Consider the following 24,992-nt stretch of genomic DNA (forward strand, 5'->3'; position numbering starts at 1 on the left):
GAGGGGCCTCCGTGTGGCTTTCGGGCAGGGCGAGGGGCCTCCGAGTGGCTTTCGGGGAGGGCGAGGGGCCTCCGAGTGGCTTTTCAGGAGGGCGAGTGGCCTCGGAGTGGCTTTCGGGGTGGGCGAGGGGCCTCCGAGTGTCTTTCGGGGTGGGCGAGGGGCCTCCGAGTGGCTTTCGGGGAGGGCGAGGGGCCTCCGAGTGTCTTTCGGGCAGGGCGAGGGGCCGCCGAGTGTCTTTCGGGCAGGGCGAGGGGCCTCCGAGTGTGTTTCGGGGAGGGCGAGGGGCCTCCGAGTGTCTTTCGGGGAGGGCGAGGGGCCTCCGAGTGGCTTTTTTTTAGGGCGAGGGGCCTCGCAGTGGCTTTCGGGGAGGGCGAGGGGCCTCGGAGTGTCTTTCGGGGAGGGCGAGGGGCCTCCGAGTGTCTTTCGGGGAGGGCGAGGGGCCTCCGAGTGGCTTTCGGAGAGGGTGAGAGGCCTCCGTGTGGCTTTCGGGGAGGGCGAGGGGCCTCCGAGTGGCTTTCGGGGAGGGCGAGGGGCCTCCGAGTGGCTTTCGGTGAGGGCGAGGGGCCTGCGAGTGTGTTTCGGGGAGGGCAAGGGGCCTCCGAGTGGCTTTCGGGGTGGGCGAGGGGCCTCCGAGTGTCTTTCGGGGAGGGCGAGGGGCCTCCGAGTGTCTTTCGGTGAGGGCGAGGGGCCTCCGAGTGTCTTTCGGGGAGGGCGAGGGGCCTCCCAGTGTCTTTCGGGGAGGGCGAGGGGCCTCCGTGTGGCTTTCGGGCAGGGCGAGGGGCCTCCGAGTGGCTTTCGGGGAGGGCGAGGGGCCTCCGAGTGTCTTTCGGGGTGGGCGAGGGGCCTCCGAGTGTCTTTTGTGGAGGGCGAGGGGCCTCCGAGTGGCTTTCGGGGAGGGCGAGGGGCCTCCGATTGGCTTTCGGGGAGGGCGAGGGGCCTCCGAGTGTCTTTCGGGGAGGGCGAGGGGCCTCCGAGTGGCTTTTGGGGAGGGCGAGGGGCCTCCGAGTGTCTTTTGGTCAGAGCGAGGGGCCTCCGAGTGTCTTTCGGGGTGGGCGAGGGGCCTCCGAGTGTGTTTTGGGGTGGGCGAGGGGCCTCCGAGTGTCTTTCGGGGTGGGCGAGGGGCCTCCGAGTGTCTTTCGGGGAGGGCGAGGGGCCTCGGAGTGTCTTTCGGGGAGGGCGAGGGGCCTCCGAGTGGCTTTCGGGGAGGGCGAGGGGCCTCGGAGTGTCTTTCGGGGAGGGCGAGGGGCCTCCGTGTGGCTTTCGGGCAGGGCGAGGGGCCTCCGAGTGTCTTTCGGGGAGGGCGAGGGGCCTCCGAGTGGCTTTTGGGGAGGGCGAGTGGCCTCGGAGTGGCTTTCGGGGTGGGCGAGGGGCCTCCGAGTGTCTTTCGGGGAGGGTGAGGGGCCTCCGATTGGCTTTCGGGGAGGGCGAGGGGCCTCCGAGTGGCTTTCGGGCAGGACGAGGGGCCTCCGAGTGGCTTTTGGGGAGGGCGAGGGGCCTCCGAGTGGCTTTTGGGGAGGGCGAGGGGCCTCCGAGTGTCTTTTGGGCAGAGCGAGGGGCCTGCGAGTGTCTTTCGGGGAGGGCGAGGGGCCTCCGAGTGTGTTTTGGGGTGGGCGAGGGGCCTCCGAGTGTCTTTCGGGTAGGGTGAGGGGCCTCCGAGTGTCTTTCGGGGAGGTCGAGGGGCCTCCGAGTGGCTTTCGGGGAGGGCGAGGGGCCTCCGAGTGTCTTTCGGGGTGGGCGAGGGGCCTCCGAGTGTGTTTTGGGGTGGGCGAGGGGCCTCCGAGTGTCTTTCGGGGTGGGCGAGGGGCCTCCGAGTGTCTTTCGGGGAGGGCGAGGGGCCTCCGAGTGTCTTTCGGTGAGGGCGAGGGGCCTCCGAGTGTCTTTCGGGGAGGGCGAGGGGCCTCCCAGTGTCTTTCGGGGAGGGCGAGGGGCCTCCGTGTGGCTTTCGGGCAGGGCGAGGGGCCTCCGAGTGGCTTTCGGGGAGGGCGAGGGGCCTCCGAGTGGCTTTTCAGGAGGGCGAGTGGCCTCGGAGTGGCTTTCGGGGTTCGCGAGGGGCCTCCGAGTGTCTTTCGGGGAGGTCGAGGGGCCTCCGAGTGGCTTTCGGGGAGGGCGAGGGGCCTCCGAGTGTCTTTCGGGCAGGGCGAGGGGCCTCCGAGTGTCTTTCGGGGTAGGCGAGTGGCCTCCGAGTGGCTTTTGGGGAGGGCGAGAGGCCTCCGTGTGCCTTTTGGGGAGGGCGAGGGGCCTCCGAGTGTCTTTTGGGGAGGGCGAGCGGCCTCCGAGTGGCTTTTGAGGAGAGCGAGGGGCCTCGGAGTGGCTTTCGGGGTGGGCGAGGGGCCTCCGAGTGTCTTTCGGGGAGGGTGAGGGGCCTCCGAGTGGCTTTCGGGGTGGGCGAGGGGCCTCCGAGTGGCTTTCGGGGAGGGCGAGGGGCCTCCGATTGGCTTTCGGGGAGGGCGAGGGGCCTCCGAGTGGCTTTCGGGCAGGACGAGGGGCCTCCGAGTGGCTTTTGGGGAGGGCGAGGGGCCTCCGAGTGGCTTTTGGGCAGAGCGAGGGGCCTCCGAGTGTCTTTCGGGGTGGGCGAGGGTCCTCCGAGTGTTTTTTGGGGTGGGCGAGGGGCCTCCGAGTGTCTTTCGGGGAGGGCGAGGGGACTCCGAGTGTCTTTTGGGGTGGGCGAGGGGCCTCCAAGTGTCTTTCGGGGAGGGCGAGGGGCCTCCGTGTGGCTTTCGGGCAGGGCGAGGGGCCTCCGAGTGGCTTTCGGGGAGGGCGAGGGGCCTCCGAGTGGCTTTTCAGGAGGGCGAGTGGCCTCGGAGTGGCTTTCGGGGTGGGCGAGGGGCCTCCGAGTGTCTTTCGGGGTGGGCGAGGGGCCTCCGAGTGTCTTTCGGGCAGGGCGAGGGGCCGCCGAGTGTCTTTCGGGCAGGGCGAGGGGCCTCCGAGTGTGTTTCGGGGAGGGCGAGGGGCCTCCGAGTGGCTTTCGGGGAGGTCGAGGGGCCTCCGAGTGGCTTTCGGGGAGGGCGAGCGGCCTCGGAGTGTCTTTCGGGGAGGGCGAGGGGCCTCCGAGTGTCTTTCGGGGTGGGCGAGGGGCCTCCGAGTGTCTTTCGGGCAGGGCGAGGGGCCTCGGAGTGTCTTTCGGGGTGGGCGAGGGGCCTCCGAGTGGCTTTTGAGGAGAGCGAGGGGCCTCGGAGTGGCTTTCGGGGAGGGCGAGGGGCCTCCGAGTGTCTTTCGGGGTGGGCGAGGGGCCTCCGAGTGTCTTTTGTGGAGGGCGAGGGGCCTCCGAGTGGCTTTCGGGGAGGGCGAGGGGCCTCCGATTGGCTTTCGGGGAGGGCGAGGGGCCTCCGAGTGTCTTTCGGGGAGGGCGAGGGGCCTCCGAGTGGCTTTTGGGGAGGGCGAGGGGCCTCCGAGTGTCTTTTGGTCAGAGCGAGGGGCCTCCGAGTGTCTTTCGGGGTGGGCGAGGGGCCTCCGAGTGTGTTTTGGGGTGGGCGAGGGGCCTCCGAGTGTCTTTCGGGGTGGGCGAGGGGCCTCCGAGTGTCTTTCGGGGAGGGCGAGGGGCCTCGGAGTGTCTTTCGGGGAGGGCGAGGGGCCTCCGAGTGGCTTTCGGGGAGGGCGAGGGGCCTCGGAGTGTCTTTCGGGGAGGGCGAGGGGCCTCCGTGTGGCTTTCGGGCAGGGCGAGGGGCCTCCGAGTGGCTTTCGGGGAGGGCGAGGGGCCTCCGAGTGGCTTTTCAGGAGGGCGAGTGGCCTCGGAGTGGCTTTCGGGGTGGGCGAGGGGCCTCCGAGTGTCTTTCGGGGAGGGTGAGGGGCCTCCGATTGGCTTTCGGGGAGGGCGAGGGGCCTCCGAGTGGCTTTCGGGGTGGGCGAGGGGCCTCCGAGTGGCTTTTGGGGAGGGCGAGGGGCCTCCGAGTGGCTTTTGGGGAGGGCGAGGGGCCTCCGAGTGTCTTTTGGGCAGAGCGAGGGGCCTGCGAGTGTCTTTCGGGGAGGGCGAGGGGCCTCCGAGTGTGTTTTGGGGTGGGCGAGGGGCCTCCGAGTGTCTTTCGGGTAGGGTGAGGGGCCTCCGAGTGTCTTTCGGGGAGGTCGAGGGGCCTCCGAGTGGCTTTCGGGGAGGGCGAGGGGCCTCCGAGTGTCTTTCGGGGTGGGCGAGGGGCCTCCGAGTGTGTTTTGGGGTGGGCGAGGGGCCTCCGAGTGTCTTTCGGGGTGGGCGAGGGGCCTCCGAGTGTCTTTCGGGGAGGGCGAGGGGCCTCCGAGTGTCTTTCGGTGAGGGCGAGGGGCCTCCGAGTGTCTTTCGGGGAGGGCGAGGGGCCTCCCAGTGTCTTTCGGGGAGGGCGAGGGGCCTCCGTGTGGCTTTCGGGCAGGGCGAGGGGCCTCCGAGTGGCTTTCGGGGAGGGCGAGGGGCCTCCGAGTGGCTTTTCAGGAGGGCGAGTGGCCTCGGAGTGGCTTTCGGGGTTCGCGAGGGGCCTCCGAGTGTCTTTCGGGGAGGTCGAGGGGCCTCCGAGTGGCTTTCGGGGAGGGCGAGGGGCCTCCGAGTGTCTTTCGGGCAGGGCGAGGGGCCGCCGAGTGTCTTTCGGGCAGGGCGAGGGGCCTCCGAGTGTGTTTCGGGGAGGGCGAGGGGCCTCCGAGTGGCTTTCGGGGAGGGCCAGGGGCCTCCGAGTGGCTTTTTTTTAGGGCGAGGGGCCTCGCAGTGCCTTTCGGAGTGGGCGAGGGGCCTCGGAGTGTCTTTCGGGGAGGGCGAGGGGCCTCCGAGTGTCTTTCGGGGAGGACGAGGGGCCTCCGAGTGGCTTTCGGAGAGGGCGAGAGGCCTCCGTGTGGCTTTCGGGGAGGGCGAGGGGCCTCGGAGTGGCTTTCGGGGTGGGCGAGGGGCCTCCGAGTGTCTTTCGGGGTGGGCAAGGGGCCTCCGAGTGTCTTTCGGGGAGGGTGTGGGGCCTCCGAGTGGCTTTCGGGCAGGGCTAGGGGCCTCGGAGTGGCTTTCGGGGAGGGCGAGGGGCCTCCGAGTTTTTTTTGGGGTGGGCGAGGGGCCTCCGAGTGGCTTTCGGGGAGGCTGTGGGGCCTCCGAGTGGCTTTTTTTTAGGGCGAGGGGCCTCGCAGTGTCTTTCGGGGAGGGCGAGGGGCCTCCGAGTGTCTTTCGGGGAGGGTGAGGGGCCTCCGAGTGTCTTCCGGGGAGGGCGAGGGGCCTCCGAGTGTCTTTCGGGGTGGGCGAGGGACCTCCGAGTGTCTTTCGGGGTGGGCGAGGGGCCTCCGAGTGTCTTTCGGGGTGGGCGAGGGACCTCCGAGTGGCTTTTGGGGAGGGTGAGGGGCCTCCGAGTGGCTTTCGGTGAGGGCGAGGGGCCTGCGAGTGTCTTTCGGGGAGGGCAAGGGGCCTCCGAGTGGCTTTCGGGCAGGGCTAGGGGCCTCCGAATGGCTTTCGGGGAGGGCGAGGGGCCTCCGAGTGTTTTTTGGGGTGGGCGAGGGGCCTCCGAGTGGCTTTCGGGGAGGGTGTGGGGCCTCCGAGTGGCTTTTGTGAAAAGCGAGGGGCCTCGGAGTGTCTTTCGGGGAGGGCGAGGGGCCTCCGAGTGTCTTTCGGGGAGGGCGAGGGGCCTCCGAGTGGCTTTCGGGGTGGGCGAGGGGCCTCCGAGTGTCTTTCGGGGAGGGCGAGGGGCCTCCGAGTGGCTTTCGGGGAGGGTGTGGGGCCTCCGAGTGGCTTTTGTGAAAAGCGAGGGGCCTCCGAGTGTCTTTCGGGGAGGGCGAGGGGCCTCGGAGTGTCTTTCGGGGAGGGCGAGGGGCCTCCGAGTGGCTTTCGGAGAGGGCGAGCGGCCTCGGAGTGTCTTTCGGGGAGGGCGATGGGCCTCCGAGTGGCTTTCGGGGTGGGCGAGGGGCCTCCGAGTGTCTTTCGGGGAGGGCGAGGGGCCTCGGAGTGTCTTTCGGGGTGGGCGAGGGGCCTCCGAGTGGCTTTTGAGGAGAGCGAGGGGCCTCGGAGTGGCTTTCGGGGAGGGCGAGGGGCCTCCGAGTGTCTTTCGGGGAGGGTGAGGGGCCTCCGAGTGGCTTTCGGGGAGGGCGAGGGGCCTCCGAGTGGCTTTCGGGCAGGACGAGGGGCCTCCGAGTGGCTTTTGGGGAAGGCAAGGGGCCTCCGAGTGTCTTTTGGGCAGAGCGAGGGGCCTCCGAGTGTCTTTCGGGGTGGGCGAGGGGCCTCCGAGTGTGTTTTGGGGTGGGCGAGGGGCCTCCGAGTGTCTTTCGGGGTGGGCGAGGGGCCTCCGAGTGTGTTTTGGGGTGGGCGAGGGGCCTCCGAGTGTCTTTCGGGTAGGGTGAGGGGCCTCCGAGTGTCTTTCGGGGAGGTCGAGGGGCCTCCGAGTGGCTTTCGGGGAGGGCGAGGGGCCTCCGAGTGTCTTTCGGGGTGGGCGAGGGGCCTCCGAGTGTGTTTTGGGGTGGGCGAGGGGCCTCCGAGTGTCTTTCGGGGAGGGCGAGGGGCCTCCGAGTGTCTTTCGGGGAGGGCGAGGGGCCTCCGAGTGTCTTTTGGGGAGGGCGAGGGGCCTCCGAGTGTCTTTCGGGGTGGGCGAGGGGCCTCCGAGTGTCTTTCGGGGAGGGCGAGGGGCCTCCGTGTGGCTTTCGGGCAGGGCGAGGGGCCTCCGAGTGGCTTTCGGGGAGGGCGAGGGGCCTCGGAGTGGCTTTCGGGGAGGGCGAGGGGCCTCCGAGTGTCTTTCGGGGAGGTCGAGGGGCCTCCGAGTGGCTTTCGGGGAGGGCGAGGGGCCTCCGAGTGTCTTTCGGGCAGGGCGAGGGGCCGCCGAGTGTCTTTCGGGCAGGGCGAGGGGCCTCCGAGTGTGTTTCGGGGAGGGCGAGGGGCCTCCGAGTGGCTTTCGGGGAGGGCCAGGGGCCTCCGAGTGGCTTTTTTTTAGGGGAGGGGCCTCGCAGTGGCTTTCGGGGAGGGCGAGGGGCCTCGGAGTGTCTTTCGGGGAGGGCGAGGGGCCTCCGAGTGTCTTTCAGGGAGGACGAGGGGCCTCCGAGTGGCTTTCGGAGAGGGCGAGAGGCCTCCGACTGTCTTTCAGGGAGGGCGAGGGGCCTCGGAGTGGCTTTTGGGGTGGGCGAGGGGCCTCCGAGTGTCTTTCGGGGAGGGCGAGGGGCCTCCGAGTGGCTTTCGGGGAGGGCAAGGGGCCTCCGAGTGGCTTTCGGGCAGGGCTAGGGGCCTCGGAGTGGCTTTCGGGGAGGGCGAGGGGCCTCCGAGTGTTTTTTGGGGTGGGCGAGGGGCCTCCGAGTGGCTTTCGGGGAGGGTGTGGGGCCTCCGAGTGGCTTTTTTTTAGGGCGAGGGGCCTCGCAGTGTCTTTCGGGGAGGGCTAGGGGCCTCCGAGTGTCTTTCGGGGAGGGCGAGGGGCCTCCGAGTGGCTTTCGGGGTGGGCGAGGGGCCTCCGAGTGTCTTTCGGGGAGGGCGAGGGGCCTCCGAGTGTCTTTCGGGGAGGGCGAGGGGCCTCCGAGTGGCTTTCGGGGAGGGCGAGGGGCCTCCGAGTGTCTTTCGGGGAGGGCGAGGGGCCTCCGAGTGGCTTTCGGGGAGGGTGAGGGGCCTCCGAGTGGCTTTCGGGGAGGGCGAGGGGCCTCCGAGTGTCTTTCGGGGTGGGCGAGGGACCTCCGAGTGTCTTTCGGGGTGGGCGAGGGGCCTCCGAGTGTCTTTCGGGGTGGGCGAGGGACCTCCGAGTGGCTTTCGGGCAGGGCGAGGGGCCTCCGAGTGGCTTTTGGTGAGGGCGAGGGGCCTCCGAGTGTCTTTCAGGGAGGGCGAGGGACCTCCGAGTGGCTTTCGGGGTGGGCGAGTGGCCTCGGAGTGGCTTTCTGGGTGGGCGAGGGGCCTCCGAGTGGCTTTCGGGGAGGGCGAGGGGCCTCCGAGTGTCTTTCTGGGTGGGCGAGGGGCCTCCGAGTGGCTTTTGTGGAGGGGGAGGGGCCTCCGAGTGTCTTTCGGGGTGGGCGAGGGGCCTCCGAGTGTCTTTTGGTGAGGGCGAGGGGCCTCCGAGTGGCTTTCGGGGTGGGCGAGGGGCCTCCGAGTGTCTTTCGGGGTGGGCGAGGGGCCTCCGAGTGGCTTTTGCAGAGGGCGAGGGGCCTCCGAGTGGCTTTCGGGGAGGGCGAGGGGCCTCCGAGTGGCTTTCGGGGAGGGCGAGGGGCCTCCGAGTGTGTTTCGGGGAGGGCGAGGGGCCTCCGAGTGGCTTTCGGGGAGGGCGAGGGGCCTCCGAGTGGCTTTCGGGCAGGGCGAGGGGCCTCCGAGTGGCTTTTGGGGAGGTCGAGGGGCCTCCGAGTGGCTTTCGGAGAGGGCGAGCGGCCTCGGAGTGTCTTTCGGGGAGGGCGAGGGGCCTCCGAGTGTCTTTCGGGGAGGGCGAGGGGCCTCCGAGTGTCTTTCGGGCAGGGCGAGGGGCCTCGGAGTGTCTTTCGGGGTGGGCGAGGGGCCTCCGAGTGGCTTTTGAGGAGAGCGAGGGGCCTCGGAGTGGCTTTCGGGGAGGGCGAGGGGCCTCCGAGTGTCTTTCGGGGTGGGCGAGGGGCCTCCGAGTGGCTTTTGGGGTGGGCGAGGGGCCTCCGAGTGGCTTTTGGGAAGGGCGAGGGGCCTCCGATTGGCTTTCGGTGTGGGCGAGGGGCCTCCGAGTGGCTTTCGGGGTGGGCGAGGGGCCTCCGAGTGGCTTTTGGGGAGGGCGAGGGGCCTCCGAGTGTCTTTTGGGCAGAGCGAGGGGCCTCCGAGTGGCTTTCGGGGTGGGCGAGGGGCCTCCGAGTGTGTTTTGGGGTGGGCGAGGGGCCTCCGAGTGTCTTTCGGGGTGGGCGAGGGGCCTCCGAGTGTCTTTCGGGGAGGGCGAGGGGCCTCCGAGTGTCTTTCGGGGAGGGCGAGGGGCCTCCAAGTGGCTTTCGGGGAGGGCGAGGGGCCTCCGAGTGTCTTTCGGGGAGGGCGAGGGGCCTCCGTGTGGCTTTCGGGCAGGGCGAGGGGCCTCCGAGTGGCTTTCGGGGAGGGCGAGGGGCCTCCGAGTGGCTTTTCAGGAGGGCGAGTGGCCTCGGAGTGGCTTTCGGGGTGGGCGAGGGGCCTCCGAGTGGCTATTGGGGAGGTCGAGGGGCCTCCGAGTGGCTTTCGGAGAGGGCGAGGGGCCTCCGAGTGTCTTTCGGGCAGGGCGAGGGGCCGCCGAGTGTCTTTCGGGCAGGGCGAGGGGCCTCCGAGTGTGTTTCGGGGAGGGCGAGGGGCCTCCGAGTGTCTTTCGGGGAGGGCGAGGGGCCTCCGAGTGGCTTTTTTTTAGGGCGAGGGGCCTCGCAGTGGCTTTCGGGGAGGGCGAGGGGCCTCGGAGTGTCTTTCGGGGAGGGCGAGGGGCCTCCGAGTGTCTTTCGGGGAGGGCGAGGGGCCTCCGAGTGGCTTTCGGAGAGGGTGAGAGGCCTCCGTGTGGCTTTCGGGGAGGGCGAGGGGCCTCCGAGTGGCTTTTGGGGAGGGTGAGGGACCTCCGAGTGGCTTTCGGTGAGGGCGAGGGGCCTGCGAGTGTCTTTCGGGGAGGGCAAGGGGCCTCCGAGTGGCTTTCGGGCAGGGCTAGGGGCCTCGGAGTGGCTTTCGGGGAGGGCGAGGGGCCTCCGAGTGTTTTTTGGGGTGGGCGAGGGGCCTCCGAGTGGCTTTCGGGGAGGGTGTGGGGCCTCCGAGTGGCTTTTGTGAAAAGCGAGGGGCCTCGGAGTGTCTTTCGGGGAGGGCGAGGGGCCTCCGAGTGTCTTTCGGGGAGGGCGAGGGGCCTCCGAGTGGCTTTCGGGGTGGGCGAGGGGCCTCCGAGTGGCTTTTTTGTAGGGCGAGGGGCCTCCGAGTGCGTTTCAGGGAGGGCGAGGGGCCTCCGAGTGTCTTTCGGGGAGGGCGAGGGGCCTCCGAGTGTCTTTCGGGGAGGGCGAGGGGCCTCCGAGTGGCTTTCGGGGAGGGTGAGGGGCCTCCGAGTGGCTTTTGGGGAGGGCGAGGGGCCTCCGAGTGTCTTTCGGGGTGGGCGAGGGACCTCCGAGTGTCTTTCGGGGTGGGCGAGGGGCCTCCGAGTGTCTTTCGGGGTGGGCGAGGGACCTCCGAGTGGCTTTCGGGCAGGGCGAGGGGCCTCCGAGTGGCTTTTGTGGAGGGCGAGGGGCCTCCGAGTGTCTTTCAGGGAGGGCGAGGGACCTCCGAGTGGCTTTCGGGGTGGGCGAGTGGCCTCGGAGTGGCTTTCTGGGTGGGCGAGGGGCCTCCGAGTGGCTTTCGGGGAGGGCGAGGGGCCTCCGAGTGTCTTTCTGGGTGGGCGAGGGGCCTCCGAGTGGCTTTTGTGGAGGGCGAGGGGCCTCCGAGTGTCTTTCGGGGTGGGCGAGGGGCCTCCGAGTGTTTTTTGGTGAGGGCGAGGGGCCTCCGAGTGGCTTTCGGGGAGGGCGAGGGGCCTCCGATTGGCTTTCGGGGAGGGCGAGGGGCCTCCGAGTGTCTTTCGGGGAGGGCGAGGGGCCTCCGAGTGGCTTTTGGGGAGGGCGAGGGGCCTCCGAGTGTCTTTTGGTCAGAGCGAGGGGCCTCCGAGTGTCTTTCGGGGTGGGCGAGGGGCCTCCGAGTGTGTTTTGGGGTGGGCGAGGGGCCTCCGAGTGTCTTTCGGGGTGGGCGAGGGGCCTCCGAGTGTCTTTCGGGGAGGGCGAGGGGCCTCGGAGTGTCTTTCGGGGAGGGCGAGGGGCCTCCGAGTGGCTTTCGGGGAGGGCGAGGGGCCTCGGAGTGTCTTTCGGGGAGGGCGAGGGGCCTCCGTGTGGCTTTCGGGCAGGGCGAGGGGCCTCCGAGTGGCTTTCGGGGAGGGCGAGGGGCCTCCGAGTGGCTTTTCAGGAGGGCGAGTGGCCTCGGAGTGGCTTTCGGGGTGGGCGAGGGGCCTCCGAGTGTCTTTCGGGGAGGGTGAGGGGCCTCCGATTGGCTTTCGGGGAGGGCGAGGGGCCTCCGAGTGGCTTTCGGGCAGGACGAGGGGCCTCCGAGTGGCTTTTGGGGAGGGCGAGGGGCCTCCGAGTGGCTTTTGGGGAGGGCGAGGGGCCTCCGAGTGTCTTTTGGGCAGAGCGAGGGGCCTGCGAGTGTCTTTCGGGGAGGGCGAGGGGCCTCCGAGTGTGTTTTGGGGTGGGCGAGGGGCCTCCGAGTGTCTTTCGGGTAGGGTGAGGGGCCTCCGAGTGTCTTTCGGGGAGGTCGAGGGGCCTCCGAGTGGCTTTCGGGGAGGGCGAGGGGCCTCCGAGTGTCTTTCGGGGTGGGCGAGGGGCCTCCGAGTGTGTTTTGGGGTGGGCGAGGGGCCTCCGAGTGTCTTTCGGGGAGGGCGAGGGGCCTCCGAGTGTCTTTCGGGGAGGGCGAGGGGCCTCCGAGTGTCTTTCGGGGAGGGCGAGGGGCCTCCCAGTGTCTTTCGGGGAGGGCGAGGGGCCTCCCAGTGTCTTTCGGGGAGGGCGAGGGGCCTCCGTGTGGCTTTCGGGCAGGGCGAGGGGCCTCCGAGTGGCTTTCGGGGAGGGCGAGGGGCCTCCGAGTGGCTTTTCAGGAGGGCGAGTGGCCTCGGAGTGGCTTTCGGGGTTCGCGAGGGGCCTCCGAGTGTCTTTCGGGGTGGGCGAGGGGCCTCCGAGTGGCTTTCGGGGAGGGCGAGGGGCCTCCGAGTGTCTTTCGGGCAGGGCGAGGGGCCTCCGAGTGTCTTTCGGGGTAGGCGAGTGGCCTCCGAGTGGCTTTTGGGGAGGGCGAGAGGCCTCCGTGTGGCTTTCGGGGAGGGCGAGGGGCCTCCGAGTGTCTTTTGGGGAGGGCGAGCGGCCTCCGAGTGGCTTTTGAGGAGAGCGAGGGGCCTCGGAGTGGCTTTCGGGGTGGGCGAGGGGCCTCCGAGTGTCTTTCGGGGAGGGTGAGGGGCCTCCGAGTGGCTTTCGGGGTGGGCGAGGGGCCTCCGAGTGGCTTTCGGGGAGGGCGAGGGGCCTCCGATTGGCTTTCGGGGAGGGCGAGGGGCCTCCGAGTGGCTTTCGGGCAGGACGAGGGGCCTCCGAGTGGCTTTTGGGGAGGGCGAGGGGCCTCCGAGTGGCTTTTGGGCAGAGCGAGGGGCCTCCGAGTGTCTTTCGGGGTGGGCGAGGGTCCTCCGAGTGTTTTTTGGGGTGGGCGAGGGGCCTCCGAGTGTCTTTCGGGGAGGGCGAGGGGACTCCGAGTGTCTTTTGGGGTGGGCGAGGGGCCTCCGAGTGTCTTTCGGGGAGGGCGAGGGGCCTCCGTGTGGCTTTCGGGCAGGGCGAGGGGCCTCCGAGTGGCTTTCGGGGAGGGCGAGGGGCCTCCGAGTGGCTTTTCAGGAGGGCGAGTGGCCTCGGAGTGGCTTTCGGGGTGGGCGAGGGGCCTCCGAGTGTCTTTCGGGGTGGGCGAGGGGCCTCCGAGTGTGTTTCGGGGTGGGCGAGGGGCCTCCGAGTGTCTTTCGGGCAGGGCGAGGGGCCGCCGAGTGTCTTTCGGGCAGGGCGAGGGGCCTCCGAGTGTGTTTCGGGGAGGGCGAGGGGCCTCCGAGTGGCTTTCGGGGAGGTCGAGGGGCCTCCGAGTGGCTTTCGGGGAGGGCGAGCGGCCTCGGAGTGTCTTTCGGGGAGGGCGAGGGGCCTCCGAGTGTGTTTCGGGGAGGGCGAGGGGCCTCCCAGTGGCTTTCGGGGAGGGCGAGGGGCCTCCGAGTGGCTTTCGGGGTGGGCGAGGGGCCTCCGAGTGGCTTTTGAGGAGAGCGAGGGGCCTCGGAGTGGCTTTCGGGGAGGGCGAGGGGCCTCCGAGTGTCTTTCGGGGTGGGCGAGGGGCCTCCGAGTGTCTTTTGTGGAGGGCGAGGGGCCTCCGAGTGGCTTTCGGGGAGGGCGAGGGGCCTCCGATTGGCTTTCGGGGAGGGCGAGGGGCCTCCGAGTGTCTTTCGGGGAGGGCGAGGGGCCTCCGAGTGGCTTTTGGGGAGGGCGAGGGGCCTCCGAGTGTCTTTTGGTCAGAGCGAGGGGCCTCCGAGTGTCTTTCGGGGTGGGCGAGGGGCCTCCGAGTGTGTTTTGGGGTGGGCGAGGGGCCTCCGAGTGTCTTTCGGGGTGGGCGAGGGGCCTCCGAGTGGCTTTCGGGGAGGGCGAGGGGCCTCCGAGTGTCTTTCGGGCAGGGCGAGGGGCCGCCGAGTGTCTTTCGGGCAGGGCGAGGGGCCTCCGAGTGTGTTTCGGGGAGGGCGAGGGGCCTCCGAGTGTCTTTCGGGGAGGGCGAGGGGCCTCCGAGTGGCTTTTTTTTAGGGCGAGGGGCCTCGCAGTGGCTTTCGGGGAGGGCGAGGGGCCTCGGAGTGTCTTTCGGGGAGGGCGAGGGGCCTCCGAGTGTCTTTCGGGGAGGGCGAGGGGCCTCCGAGTGGCTTTCGGAGAGGGTGAGAGGCCTCCGTGTGGCTTTCGGGGAGGGCGAGGGGCCTCCGAGTGGCTTTTGGGGAGGGTGAGGGACCTCCGAGTGTCTTTCGGGGAGGGCGAGGGGCCTGCGAGTGTCTTTCGGGGAGGGCAAGGGGCCTCCGAGTGGCTTTCGGGCAGGGCTAGGGGCCTCGGAGTGGCTTTCGGGGAGGGCGAGGGGCCTCCGAGTGTTTTTTGGGGTGGGCGAGGGGCCTCCGAGTGGCTTTCGGGGAGGGTGTGGGGCCTCCGAGTGGCTTTTGTGAAAAGCGAGGGGCCTCGGAGTGTCTTTCGGGGAGGGCGAGGGGCCTCCGAGTGTCTTTCGGGGAGGGCGAGGGGCCTCCGAGTGGCTTTCGGGGTGGGCGAGGGGCCTCCGAGTGGCTTTTTTGTAGGGCGAGGGGCCTCCGAGTGCGTTTCAGGGAGGGCGAGGGGCCTCCGAGTGTCTTTCGGGGAGGGCGAGGGACCTCCGAGTGGCTTTCGGGGTGGGCGAGTGGCCTCGGAGTGGCTTTCTGGGTGGGCGAGGGGCCTCCGAGTGGCTTTCGGGGAGGGCGAGGGGCCTCCGAGTGTCTTTCGGGGTGGGCGAGGGGCCTCCGAGTGGCTTTTGTGGAGGGCGAGGGGCCTCCGAGTGTCTTTCGGGGTGGGCGAGGGATCTCCGAGTGGCTTTCGGGCAGGGCGAGGGGCCTCCGAGTGGCTTTTGTGGAGGGCGAGGGGCCTCCGAGTGTCTTTCAGGGAGGGCGAGGGACCTCCGAGTGGCTTTCGGGGTGGGCGAGTGGCCTCGGAGTGGCTTTCTGGGTGGGCGAGGGGCCTCCGAGTGGCTTTCGGGGAGGGCGAGGGGCCTCCGAGTGTCTTTCTGGGTGGGCGAGGGGCCTCCGAGTGGCTTTTGTGGAGGGCGAGGGGCCTCCGAGTGTCTTTCGGGGTGGGCGAGGGGCCTCCGAGTGTTTTTTGGTGAGGGCGAGGGGCCTCCGAGTGGCTTTCGGGGAGGGCGAGGGGCCTCCGATTGGCTTTCGGGGAGGGCGAGGGGCCTCCGAGTGTCTTTCGGGGAGGGCGAGGGGCCTCCGAGTGGCTTTTGGGGAGGGCGAGGGGCCTCCGAGTGTCTTTTGGTCAGAGCGAGGGGCCTCCGAGTGTCTTTCGGGGTGGGCGAGGGGCCTCCGAGTGTGTTTTGGGGTGGGCGAGGGGCCTCCGAGTGTCTTTCGGGGTGGGCGAGGGGCCTCCGAGTGTCTTTCGGGGAGGGCGAGGGGCCTCGGAGTGTCTTTCGGGGAGGGCGAGGGGCCTCCGAGTGGCTTTCGGGGAGGGCGAGGGGCCTCGGAGTGTCTTTCGGGGAGGGCGAGGGGCCTCCGTGTGGCTTTCGGGCAGGGCGAGGGGCCTCCGAGTGGCTTTCGGGGAGGGCGAGGGGCCTCCGAGTGGCTTTTCAGGAGGGCGAGTGGCCTCGGAGTGGCTTTCGGGGTGGGCGAGGGGCCTCCGAGTGTCTTTCGGGGAGGGTGAGGGGCCTCCGATTGGCTTTCGGGGAGGGCGAGGGGCCTCCGAGTGGCTTTCGGGCAGGACGAGGGGCCTCCGAGTGGCTTTTGGGGAGGGCGAGGGGCCTCCGAGTGGCTTTTGGGGAGGGCGAGGGGCCTCCGAGTGTCTTTTGGGCAGAGCGAGGGGCCTGCGAGTGTCTTTCGGGGAGGGCGAGGGGCCTCCGAGTGTGTTTTGGGGTGGGCGAGGGGCCTCCGAGTGTCTTTCGGGTAGGGTGAGGGGCCTCCGAGTGTCTTTCGGGGAGGTCGAGGGGCCTCCGAGTGGCTTTCGGGGAGGGCGAGGGGCCTCCGAGTGTCTTTCGGGGTGGGCGAGGGGCCTCCGAGTGTGTTTTGGGGTGGGCGAGGGGCCTCCGAGTGTCTTTCGGGGTGGGCGAGGGGCCTCCGAGTGTCTTTCGGGGAGGGCGAGGGGCCTCCGAGTGTCTTTCGGGGAGGGCGAGGGGCCTCCCAGTGTCTTTCGGGGAGGGCGAGGGGCCTCCCAGTGTCTTTCGGGGAGGGCGAGGGGCCTCCGTGTGGCTTTCGGGCAGGGCGAGGGGCCTCCGAGTGGCTTTCGGGGAGGGCGAGGGGCCTCCGAGTGGCTTTTCAGGAGGGCGAGTGGCCTCGGAGTGGCTTTCGGGGTTCGCGAGGGGCCTCCGAGTGTCTTTCGGGGTGGGCGAGGGGCCTCCGAGTGGCTTTCGGGGAGGGCGAGGGGCCTCCGAGTGTCTTTCGGGCAGGGCGAGGGGCCTCCGAGTGTCTTTCGGGGTAGGCGAGTGGCCTCCGAGTGGCTTTTGGGGAGGGCGAGAGGCCTCCGTGTGGCTTTCGGGGAGGGCGAGGGGCCTCCGAGTGTCTTTTGGGGAGGGCGAGCGGCCTCCGAGTGGCTTTTGAGGAGAGCGAGGGGCCTCGGAGTGGCTTTCGGGGTGGGCGAGGGGCCTCCGAGTGTCTTTCGGGGAGGGTGAGGGGCCTCCGAGTGGCTTTCGGGGTGGGCGAGGGGCCTCCGAGTGGCTTTCGGGGAGGGCGAGGGGCCTCCGATTGGCTTTCGGGGAGGGCGAGGGGCCTCCGAGTGGCTTTCGGGCAGGACGAGGGGCCTCCGAGTGGCTTTTGGGGAGGGCGAGGGGCCTCCGAGTGGCTTTTGGGCAGAGCGAGGGGCCTCCGAGTGTCTTTCGGGGTGGGCGAGGGTCCTCCGAGTGTTTTTTGGGGTGGGCGAGGGGCCTCCGAGTGTCTTTCGGGGAGGGCGAGGGGACTCCGAGTGTCTTTTGGGGTGGGCGAGGGGCCTCCGAGTGTCTTTCGGGGAGGGCGAGGGGCCTCCGTGTGGCTTTCGGGCAGGGCGAGGGGCCTCCGAGTGGCTTTCGGGGAGGGCGAGGGGCCTCCGAGTGGCTTTTCAGGAGGGCGAGTGGCCTCGGAGTGGCTTTCGGGGTGGGCGAGGGGCCTCCGAGTGTCTTTCGGGGTGGGCGAGGGGCCTCCGAGTGTGTTTCGGGGTGGGCGAGGGGCCTCCGAGTGTCTTTCGGGCAGGGCGAGGGGCCGCCGAGTGTCTTTCGGGCAGGGCGAGGGGCCTCCGAGTGTGTTTCGGGGAGGGCGAGGGGCCTCCGAGTGGCTTTCGGGGAGGTCGAGGGGCCTCCGAGTGGCTTTCGGGGAGGGCGAGCGGCCTCGGAGTGTCTTTCGGGGAGGGCGAGGGGCCTCCGAGTGTCTTTCGGGGTGGGCGAGGGGCCTCCGAGTGTCTTTCGGGCAGGGCGAGGGGCCTCGGAGTGTCTTTCGGGGTGGGCGAGGGGCCTCCGAGTGGCTTTTGAGGAGAGCGAGGGGCCTCGGAGTGGCTTTCGGGGAGGGCGAGGGGCCTCCGAGTGTCTTTCGGGGTGGGCGAGGGGCCTCCGAGTGTCTTTTGTGGAGGGCGAGGGGCCTCCGAGTGGCTTTCGGGGAGGGCGAGGGGCCTCCGATTGGCTTTCGGGGAGGGCGAGGGGCCTCCGAGTGTCTTTCGGGGAGGGCGAGGGGCCTCCGAGTGGCTTTTGGGGAGGGCGAGGGGCCTCCGAGTGTCTTTTGGTCAGAGCGAGGGGCCTCCGAGTGTCTTTCGGGGTGGGCGAGGGGCCTCCGAGTGTGTTTTGGGGTGGGCGAGGGGCCTCCGAGTGTCTTTCGGGGTGGGCGAGGGGCCTCCGAGTGTCTTTCGGGGAGGGCGAGGGGCCTCGGAGTGTCTTTCGGGGAGGGCGAGGGGCCTCCGAGTGGCTTTCGGGGAGGGCGAGGGGCCTCGGAGTGTCTTTCGGGGAGGGCGAGGGGCCTCCGTGTGGCTTTCGGGCAGGGCGAGGGGCCTCCGAGTGGCTTTCGGGGAGGGCGAGGGGCCTCCGAGTGGCTTTTCAGGAGGGCGAGTGGCCTCCGAGTGGCTTTCGGGGTGGGCGAGGGGCCTCCGAGTGTCTTTCGGGGAGGGCGAGGGGCCTCCGAGTGGCTTTCGGGGAGGGCGAGGGGCCTCCGAGTGTCTTTCGGGCAGGGCGAGGGGCCGCCGAGTGTCTTTCGGGCAGGGCGAGGGGCCTCCGAGTGTGTTTCGGGGAGGGCGAGGGGCCTCCGAGTGTCTTTCGGGGAGGGCGAGGGGCCTCCGAGTGGCTTTTTTTTAGGGCGAGGGGCCTCGCAGTGGCTTTCGGGGAGGGCGAGGGGCCTCGGAGTGTCTTTCGGGGAGGGCGAGGGGCCTCCGAGTGTCTTTCGGGGAGGGCGAGGGGCCTCCGAGTGGCTTTCGGAGAGGGTGAGAGGCCTCCGTGTGGCTTTCGGGGAGGGCGAGGGGCCTCCGAGTGGCTTTTGGGGAGGGTGAGGGACCTCCGAGTGTCTTTCTGGGAGGGCGAGGGGCCTGCGAGTGTCTTTCGGGGAGGGCAAGGGGCCTCCGAGTGGCTTTCGGGGAGGGCTAGGGGCCTCGGAGTGGCTTTCGGGGAGGGCGAGGGGCCTCCGAGTGTTTTTTGGGGTGGGCGAGGGGCCTCCGAGTGGCTTTCGGGGAGGGTGTGGGGCCTCCGAGTGGCTTTTGTGAAAAGCGAGGGGCCTCGGAGTGTCTTTCGGGGAGGGCGAGGGGCCTCCGAGTGTCTTTCGGGGAGGGCGAGGGGCCTCCGAGTGGCTTTCGGGGTGGGCGAGGGGCCTCCGAGTGGCTTTTTTGTAGGGCGAGGGGCCTCCGAGTGCGTTTCAGGGAGGGCGAGGGGCCTCCGAGTGTCTTTCGGGGAGGGCGAGGGGCCTCCGAGTGTCTTTCGGGGAGGGCGAGGGGCCTCCGAGTGGCTTTCGGGGAGGGTGAGGGGCCTCCGAGTGGCTTTTGGGGAGGGCGAGGGGCCTCCGAGTGTCTTTCGGGGTGGGCGAGGGACCTCCGAGTGTCTTTCGGGGTGGGCGAGGGGCCTCCGAGTGTCTTTCGGGGTGGGCGAGGGACCTCCGAGTGGCTTTCGGGCAGGGCGAGGGGCCTCCGAGTGGCTTTTGTGGAGGGCGAGGGGCCTCCGAGTGTCTTTCAGGGAGGGCGAGGGACCTCCGAGTGGCTTTCGGGGTGGGCGAGTGGCCTCGGAGTGGCTTTCTGGGTGGGCGAGGGGCCTCCGAGTGGCTTTCGGGGAGGGCGAGGGGCCTCCGAGTGTCTTTCGGGGTGGGCGAGGGGCCTCCGAGTGGCTTTTGTGGAGGGCGAGGGGCCTCCGAGTGTCTTTCGGGGTGGGCGAGGGATCTCCGAGTGGCTTTCGGGCAGGGCGAGGGGCCTCCGAGTGGCTTTTGTGGAGGGCGAGGGGCCTCCGAGTGTCTTTCAGGGAGGGCGAGGGACCTCCGAGTGGCTTTCGGGGTGGGCGAGTGGCCTCGGAGTGGCTTTCTGGGTGGGCGAGGGGCCTCCGAGTGGCTTTCGGGGAGGGCGAGGGGCCTCCGAGTGTCTTTCTGGGTGGGCGAGGGGCCTCCGAGTGGCTTTTGTGGAGGGCGAGGGGCCTCCGAGTGTCTTTCGGGGTGGGCGAGGGGCCTCCGAGTGTTTTTTGGTGAGGGCGAGGGGCCTCCGAGTGGCTTTCGGGGAGGGCGAGGGGCCTCCGATTGGCTTTCGGGGAGGGCGAGGGGCCTCCGAGTGTCTTTCGGGGAGGGCGAGGGGCCTCCGAGTGGCTTTTGGGGAGGGCGAGGGGCCTCCGAGTGTCTTTTGGTCAGAGCGAGGGGCCTCCGAGTGTCTTTCGGGGTGGGCGAGGGGCCTCCGAGTGTGTTTTGGGGTGGGCGAGGGGCCTCCGAGTGTCTTTCGGGGTGGGCGAGGGGCCTCCGAGTGTCTTTCGGGGAGGGCGAGGGGCCTCGGAGTGTCTTTCGGGGAGGGCGAGGGGCCTCCGAGTGGCTTTCGGGGAGGGCGAGGGGCCTCGGAGTGTCTTTCGGGGAGGGCGAGGGGCCTCCGTGTGGCTTTCGGGCAGGGCGAGGGGCCTCCGAGTGGCTTTCGGGGAGGGCGAGGGGCCTCCGAGTGGCTTTTCAGGAGGGCGAGTGGCCTCGGAGTGGCTTTCGGGGTGGGCGAGGGGCCTCCGAGTGTCTTTCGGGGAGGGTGAGGGGCCTCCGATTGGCTTTCGGGGAGGGCGAGGGGCCTCCGAGTGGCTTTCGGGCAGGACGAGGGGCCTCCGAGTGGCTTTTGGGGAGGGCGAGGGGCCTCCGAGTGGCTTTTGGGGAGGGCGAGGGGCCTCCGAGTGTCTTTTGGGCAGAGCGAGGGGCCTGCGAGTGTCTTTCGGGGAGGGCGAGGGGCCTCCGAGTGTGTTTTGGGGTGGGCGAGGGGCCTCCGAGTGTCTTTCGGGTAGGGTGAGGGGCCTCCGAGTGTCTTTCGGGGAGGTCGAGGGGCCTCCGAGTGGCTTTCGGGGAGGGCGAGGGGCCTCCGAGTGTCTTTCGGGGTGGGCGAGGGGCCTCCAAGTGTGTTTTGGGGTGGGCGAGGGGCCTCCGAGTGTCTTTCGGGGTGGGCGAGGGGCCTCCGAGTGTCTTTCGGGGAGGGCGAGGGGCCTCCGAGTGTCTTTCGGGGAGGGCGAGGGGCCTCCCAGTGTCTTTCGGGGAGGGCGAGGGGCCTCCCAGTGTCTTTCGGGGAGGGCGAGGGGCCTCCGTGTGGCTTTCGGGCAGGGCGAGGGGCCTCCGAGTGGCTTTCGGGGAGGGCGAGGGGCCTCCGAGTGGCTTTTCAGGAGGGCGAGTGGCCTCGGAGTGGCTTTCGGGGTTCGCGAGGGGCCTCCGAGTGTCTTTCGGGGTGGGCGAGGGGCCTCCGAGTGGCTTTCGGGGAGGGCGAGGGGCCTCCGAGTGTCTTTCGGGCAGGGCGAGGGGCCTCCGAGTGTCTTTCGGGGTAGGCGAGTGGCCTCCGAGTGGCTTTTGGGGAGGGCGAGAGGCCTCCGTGTGGCTTTCGGGGAGGGCGAGGGGCCTCCGAGTGTCTTTTGGGGAGGGCGAGCGGCCTCCGAGTGGCTTTTGAGGAGAGCGAGGGGCCTCGGAGTGGCTTTCGGGGTGGGCGAGGGGCCTCCGAGTGTCTTTCGGGGAGGGTGAGGGGCCTCCGAGTGGCTTTCGGGGTGGGCGAGGGGCCTCCGAGTGGCTTTCGGGGAGGGCGAGGGGCCTCCGATTGGCTTTCGGGGAGGGCGAGGGGCCTCCGAGTGGCTTTCGGGCAGGACGAGGGGCCTCCGAGTGGCTTTTGGGGAGGGCGAGGGGCCTCCGAGTGGCTTTTGGGCAGAGCGAGGGGCCTCCGAGTGTCTTTCGGGGTGGGCGAGGGTCCTCCGAGTGTTTTTTGGGGTGGGCGAGGGGCCTCCGAGTGTCTTTCGGGGAGGGCGAGGGGACTCCGAGTGTCTTTTGGGGTGGGCGAGGGGCCTCCGAGTGTCTTTCGGGGAGGGCGAGGGGCCTCCGTGTGGCTTTCGGGCAGGGCGAGGGGCCTCCGAGTGGCTTTCGGGGAGGGCGAGGGGCCTCCGAGTGGCTTTTCAGGAGGGCGAGTGGCCTCGGAGTGGCTTTCGGGGTGGGCGAGGGGCCTCCGAGTGTCTTTCGGGGTGGGCGAGGGGCCTCCGAGTGTGTTTCGGGGTGGGCGAGGGGCCTCCGAGTGTCTTTCGGGCAGGGCGAGGGGCCGCCGAGTGTCTTTCGGGCAGGGCGAGGGGCCTCCGAGTGTGTTTCGGGGAGGGCGAGGGGCCTCCGAGTGGCTTTCGGGGAGGTCGAGGGGCCTCCGAGTGGCTTTCGGGGAGGGCGAGCGGCCTCGGAGTGTCTTTCGGGGAGGGCGAGGGGCCTCCGAGTGTCTTTCGGGGAGGGCGAGGGGCCTCCGAGTGTCTTTCGGGCAGGGCGAGGGGCCTCGGAGTGTCTTTCGGGGTGGGCGAGGGGCCTCCGAGTGGCTTTTGAGGAGAGCGAGGGGCCTCGGAGTGGCTTTCGGGGAGGGCGAGGGGCCTCCGAGTGTCTTTCGGGGTGGGCGAGGGGCCTCCGAGTGTCTTTTGTGGAGGGCGAGGGGCCTCCGAGTGGCTTTCGGGGAGGGCGAGGGGCCTCCGATTGGCTTTCGGGGAGGGCGAGGGGCCTCCGAGTGTCTTTCGGGGAGGGCGAGGGGCCTCCGAGTGGCTTTTGGGGAGGGCGAGGGGCCTCCGAGTGTCTTTTGGTCAGAGCGAGGGGCCTCCGAGTGTCTTTCGGGGTGGGCGAGGGGCCTCCGAGTGTGTTTTGGGGTGGGCGAGGGGCCTCCGAGTGTCTTTCGGGGTGGGCGAGGGGCCTCCGAGTGTCTTTCGGGGAGGGCGAGGGGCCTCGGAGTGTCTTTCGGGGAGGGCGAGGGGCCTCCGAGTGGCTTTCGGGGAGGGCGAGGGGCCTCGGAGTGTCTTTCGGGGAGGGCGAGGGGCCTCCGTGTGGCTTTCGGGCAGGGCGAGGGGCCTCCGAGTGGCTTTCGGGGAGGGCGAGGGGCCTCCGAGTGGCTTTTCAGGAGGGCGAGTGGCCTCGGAGTGGCTTTCGGGGTGGGCGAGGGGCCTCCGAGTGTCTTTCGGGGAGGGCGAGGGGCCTCCGAGTGGCTTTCGGGGAGGGCGAGGGGCCTCCGAGTGTCTTTCGGGCAGGGCGAGGGGCCGCCGAGTGTCTTTCGGGCAGGGCGAGGGGCCTCCGAGTGTGTTTCGGGGAGGGCGAGGGGCCTCCGAGTGTCTTTCGGGGAGGGCGAGGGGCCTCCGAGTGGCTTTTTTTTAGGGCGAGGGGCCTCGCAGTGGCTTTCGGGGAGGGCGAGGGGCCTCGGAGTGTCTTTCGGGGAGGGCGAGGGGCCTCCGAGTGTCTTTCGGGGAGGGCGAGGGGCCTCCGAGTGGCTTTCGGAGAGGGTGAGAGGCCTCCGTGTGGCTTTCGGGGAGGGCGAGGGGCCTCCGAGTGGCTTTTGGGGAGGGTGAGGGACCTCCGAGTGTCTTTCTGGGAGGGCGAGGGGCCTGCGAGTGTCTTTCGGGGAGGGCAAGGGGCCTCCGAGTGGCTTTCGGGGAGGGCTAGGGGCCTCGGAGTGGCTTTCGGGGAGGGCGAGGGGCCTCCGAGTGTTTTTTGGGGTGGGCGAGGGGCCTCCGAGTGGCTTTCGGGGAGGGTGTGGGGCCTCCGAGTGGCTTTTGTGAAAAGCGAGGGGCCTCGGAGTGTCTTTCGGGGAGGGCGAGGGGCCTCCGAGTGTCTTTCGGGGAGGGCGAGGGGCCTCCGAGTGGCTTTCGGGGTGGGCGAGGGGCCTCCGAGTGGCTTTTTTGTAGGGCGAGGGGCCTCCGAGTGCGTTTCAGGGAGGGCGAGGGGCCTCCGAGTGTCTTTCGGGGAGGGCGAGGGGCCTCCGAGTGGCTTTCGGGGAGGGTGAGGGGCCTCCGAGTGGCTTTTGGGGAGGGCGAGGGGCCTCCGAGTGTCTTTCGGGGTGGGCGAGGGACCTCCGAGTGTCTTTCGGGGTGGGCGAGGGGCCTCCGAGTGTCTTTCGGGGTGGGCGAGGGACCTCCGAGTGGCTTTCGGGCAGGGCGAGGGGCCTCCGAGTGGCTTTTGTGGAGGGCGAGGGGCCTCCGAGTGTCTTTCAGGGAGGGCGAGGGACCTCCGAGTGGCTTTCGGGGTGGGCGAGTGGCCTCGGAGTGGCTTTCTGGGTGGGCGAGGGGCCTCCGAGTGGCTTTCGGGGAGGGCGAGGGGCCTCCGAGTGTCTTTCGGGGTGGGCGAGGGGCCTCCGAGTGGCTTTTGTGGAGGGCGAGGGGCCTCCGAGTGTCTTTCGGGGAGGGCGAGGGGCCTCCGAGTGTTTTTTGGTGAGGGCGAGGGGCCTCCGAGTGGCTTTCGGGGAGGGCGAGGGGCCTCCGATTGGCTTTCGGGGAGGGCGAGGGGCCTCCGAGTGTCTTTCGGGGAGGGCGAGGGGCCTCCGAGTGGCTTTTGGGGAGGGCGAGGGGCCTCCGAGTGTCTTTTGGTCAGAGCGAGGGGCCTCCGAGTGTCTTTCGGGGTGGGCGAGGGGCCTCCGAGTGTGTTTTGGGGTGGGCGAGGGGCCTCCGAGTGTCTTTCGGGGTGGGCGAGGGGCCTCCGAGTGTCTTTCGGGGAGGGCGAGGGGCCTCGGAGTGTCTTTCGGGGAGGGCGAGGGGCCTCCGAGTGGCTTTCGGGGAGGGCGAGGGGCCTCGGAGTGTCTTTCGGGGAGGGCGAGGGGCCTCCGTGTGGCTTTCGGGCAGGGCGAGGGGCCTCCGAGTGGCTTTCGGGGAGGGCGAGGGGCCTCCGAGTGGCTTTTCAGGAGGGCGAGTGGCCTCGGAGTGGCTTTCGGGGTGGGCGAGGGGCCTCCGAGTGTCTTTCGGGGAGGGTGAGGGGCCTCCGATTGGCTTTCGGGGAGGGCGAGGGGCCTCCGAGTGGCTTTCGGGCAGGACGAGGGGCCTCCGAGTGGCTTTTGGGGAGGGCGAGGGGCCTCCGAGTGGCTTTTGGGGAGGGCGAGGGGCCTCCGAGTGTCTTTTGGGCAGAGCGAGGGGCCTGCGAGTGTCTTTCGGGGAGGGCGAGGGGCCTCCGAGTGTGTTTTGGGGTGGGCGAGGGGCCTCCGAGTGTCTTTCGGGTAGGGTGAGGGGCCTCCGAGTGTCTTTCGGGGAGGTCGAGGGGCCTCCGAGTGGCTTTCGGGGAGGGCGAGGGGCCTCCGAGTGTCTTTCGGGGTGGGCGAGGGGCCTCCGAGTGTGTTTTGGGGTGGGCGAGGGGCCTCCGAGTGTCTTTCGGGGTGGGCGAGGGGCCTCCGAGTGTCTTTCGGGGAGGGCGAGGGGCCTCCGAGTGTCTTTCGGTGAGGGCGAGGGGCCTCCGAGTGTCTTTCGGGGAGGGCGAGGGGCCTCCCAGTGTCTTTCGGGGAGGGCGAGGGGCCTCCGTGTGGCTTTCGGGCAGGGCGAGGGGCCTCCGAGTGGCTTTCGGGGAGGGCGAGGGGCCTCCGAGTGGCTTTTCAGGAGGGCGAGTGGCCTCGGAGTGGCTTTCGGGGTTCGCGAGGGGCCTCCGAGTGTCTTTCGGGGAGGTCGAGGGGCCTCCGAGTGGCTTTTGGGGAGGGCGAGAGGCCTCCGTGTGGCTTTTGGGGAGGGCGAGGGGCCTCCGAGTGTCTTTTGGGGAGGGCGAGCGGCCTCCGAGTGGCTTTTGAGGAGAGCGAGGGGCCTCGGAGTGGCTTTCGGGGTGGGCGAGGGGCCTCCGAGTGTCTTTCGGGGAGGGTGAGGGGCCTCCGAGTGGCTTTCGGGGTGGGCGAGGGGCCTCCGAGTGGCTTTCGGGGAGGGCGAGGGGCCTCCGATTGGCTTTCGGGGAGGGCGAGGGGCCTCCGAGTGGCTTTCGGGCAGGACGAGGGGCCTCCGAGTGGCTTTTGGGGAGGGCGAGGGGCCTCCGAGTGGCTTTTGGGCAGAGCGAGGGGCCTCCGAGTGTCTTTCGGGGTGGGCGAGGGTCCTCCGAGTGTTTTTTGGGGTGGGCGAGGGGCCTCCGAGTGTCTTTCGGGGAGGGCGAGGGGACTCCGAGTGTCTTTTGGGGTGGGCGAGGGGCCTCCGAGTGTCTTTCGGGGAGGGCGAGGGGCCTCCGTGTGGCTTTCGGGCAGGGCGAGGGGCCTCCGAGTGGCTTTCGGGGAGGGCGAGGGGCCTCCGAGTGGCTTTTCAGGAGGGCGAGTGGCCTCGGAGTGGCTTTCGGGGTGGGCGAGGGGCCTCCGAGTGTGTTTCGGGGTGGGCGAGGGGCCTCCGAGTGTCTTTCGGGCAGGGCGAGGGGCCGCCGAGTGTCTTTCGGGCAGGGCGAGGGGCCTCCGAGTGTGTTTCGGGGAGGGCGAGGGGCCTCCGAGTGGCTTTCGGGGAGGTCGAGGGGCCTCCGAGTGGCTTTCGGGGAGGGCGAGCGGCCTCGGAGTGTCTTTCGGGGAGGGCGAGGGGC

Source organism: Struthio camelus, chromosome 3, assembly GCF_040807025.1.
Source record: "Struthio camelus isolate bStrCam1 chromosome 3, bStrCam1.hap1, whole genome shotgun sequence".
NCBI lineage: Eukaryota > Metazoa > Chordata > Aves > Struthioniformes > Struthionidae > Struthio > Struthio camelus.